We start from the raw sequence: 2,748 nt of genomic DNA, 5'->3' as shown, positions 1-2,748 counted from the left end.
GGGGGGGGGGGGGGGGGGTCCTGGCCGGCCGGCTTCTTCTCATGTTCGCTAAGTGCCAAAAAAGAACGTTCACTGTTTACTCAACCCAACAAGCCACGCAGAGGGCTTTGTCATGAGGGGGTGAAGGTGTCATGAGACCAGAGGACGTCAGGGGTTCATCCCAGCTAATGAGAGCAGGGTTGTTTTCACAATCTGTCTGAGTGTATTTTTTTAATCAATAACTTCCCTCTCCCCTACTTTTCTATCTCCTATCTGACAGTATAGACGGTTATGTAATATTGTTCCAAGCCAAGAAAAATTCTGCTCAAATAGGATTCATTGGGAGGACAAAAGAAAAACTGTGATTTTGAGCTTATTTTTGGACTTCCAAAAAGGTTTTATAAGCAAATGTTTGTTTGCTTTTTTGCCTCCATAAATGTATGAAAAAAAAGATGTTGACAATAAACGAAGTTGGACCAACATTTCATCTCCAGGAGGAGAGTTGAGAGAGTTTGTGAGTGGGTTGTTTTGTTTGTTTTTTTGAGGAAGTACTGTTATTTTGAGGACGATTTGAAAGATCTTTTTTTCTTTTCTTTTCTTAATCTCCCTTCGTTCCTCCCTTTTTATTCTCCGAGCCGTCTGTCAGTCTGGCTCCGGCATCTGAGTCGTCTTTGATGCGGGTTGAGCAAGCTGTTTGCTTGGGCTAAACCGACCGAGCTGTCACCTCTCCAGAACAGCAGAATGAAGGTGGTGGAGGAGAGAATGGGGGGGGGGGGTAGTGAAATCCATGAAAACACATTTGCCAGAGAATCCCTTTCAAATCGACCCTATGAGATATTTTACACAATGGAAGCAGGAATAGAGTTAAAAGACACCGAAAAGCACCAACTCTGCATGGTCTTTTTAGAACATTGACGCTGTCCTTGGTGCTGAAAGGGCTACTGACGTGTTTCCAGGGCCTTTTGGTGCTGTCCAAAGTGCTGAAACAAGAGCACAAAGCTCCGAACACCACCTGCACACCTTTGGAAGAAGATTACCTTCATGAGGGTGGGTTTAGTTACTGTACCTCCATCTGTTAAATACGGAGAAGTGTTTGCGAGTTCTGCTCGCTGTTTGTCTCCTCCACCGGCTTCTTTGGCAGGTAACCTACCCATCATTTGGAGATCTGAGTCTGTTCTAAAAACAGTTAAAATCAGTTGGTGAAACACTCAAAGTGGGCCATATGGTGGGTTTTTGCGATGGATCTGACTGTGGCAGATTATGTGGAAGTCAAACGAAGTCTCGCAAAAACTTCCCGAAAGGGGATCATCTGGTGCTGTGAGACGTGCTGTCACAGCGATATTGTGGGTTCTGTCACACGTTAAAGGAGCACACAAACATTGTAGGTTAGGTTTTACAACAAATATAATTTGAAGAATGCTATCTTTACACAGAAATGATGGTGTGGCAGTGGACAGAACATTCCCATGTCTTTGTCACAACCATTAATGTAGCTACAAGATCAAGTAACACCCACTGGGTCAAGAAAAGTAGCAATCGTCTGACGTTTGATTCAATCAGGTGCTCATCAAATGATGGGTTTGCTGCACATCAAAACTAAGTTGATCTGTTTTTTAATTACTCATGTTAAAACACCAACTGTGTCTTCTCCTAAACTACGTTCCCATAAAACTAAACCGCTCTCAATCACATTTCGAGGGAAACATATTTTCTCAAATTCAAAAAATGCTACAAAACGTTTTGATTGGGTTTAGTAAAACACATCATGGTTTGGCGTAAAATGATTATGATATTAAAAACAAAACAAAAATGCAACGAAATGACTTGGTTATATTCATCATAAATGGACTTAGTTGAAAGGTGTTTTATAATATGTCAAAAAATGCGTTTCCTGAGAAACTTTATTTCACATTGCAGTTTCGTTGTATGGGAACATGACTTTTTAGGAGACCAGGTTGAAACACACTTGTAATGCTTCTCAAACTCTTCCAAATCTGGGCTCGTCGAGGTAGCAGCTGAGTCCGTTTGTTATTTTGTTTAGCGGTTCACAACTCTTGATGTTATCAGCACTGGAACAATATCACAAAATAAATCTTGGCCATGAATAGTGGTTCAAATAAACACCGTCTACACTGTCAAATCCATTATTTGGACCCTTTTTGATACATATTCTGAAGATAGGAGATGAGTTGCATTTGCGTTTTGAGTAATTCATCTGTTATAAAGCTCCCCTGTCACCCTGAGGTCTCACAGCTACGCTATTATTTACAAGATGCCCTTTCAACGTCACAACGTGTGGGCATCACCGCATTTGACCGTCATCTGATTCCCGTAGACTCATGGCCACCGACAGGCACATAAAAGCCTGTTCCCTCTGACAACAAGGGGGGGGGGGGAGAGAGAGTGAGAGAAAGAGAGAGATGGACAGACAGAGAGAAAAAGAGAGAGAGAGAGAGAAAGAGGTGGGTGGTGGTGGAAAGACGGTGGTGGACAAGCCTGTCTGGGATTTTGCGGGAAACCACGCGGTGATCGGACGCCAGAGACGACCAGCCCGGAAACTTGTCGGTTTTTTTGGTGCACACTGGCATCCCGTTTTTATCGCTGCTGCATGCCCGTGCAGCCTTTCCCCGTCTCTTTCCCTACGAGAGAGAGAGAGAGTGTGTGTGTGTGTGTGTGTGTGTGTGTGTGTGTGTGTGTTGCTGCTGCAGCAGCTGAGGGAGTCGTGCTGAGGCCCTGATGCGCAGCATTGTCATTCAGGGAGCGTTCACA

Source organism: Melanostigma gelatinosum, assembly GCF_949748355.1.
Source record: "Melanostigma gelatinosum genome assembly, chromosome: 11".
Classification (NCBI taxonomy): Eukaryota; Metazoa; Chordata; class Actinopteri; order Perciformes; family Zoarcidae; genus Melanostigma; species Melanostigma gelatinosum.
Note: the sequence above shows the minus strand (reverse complement) of the source record.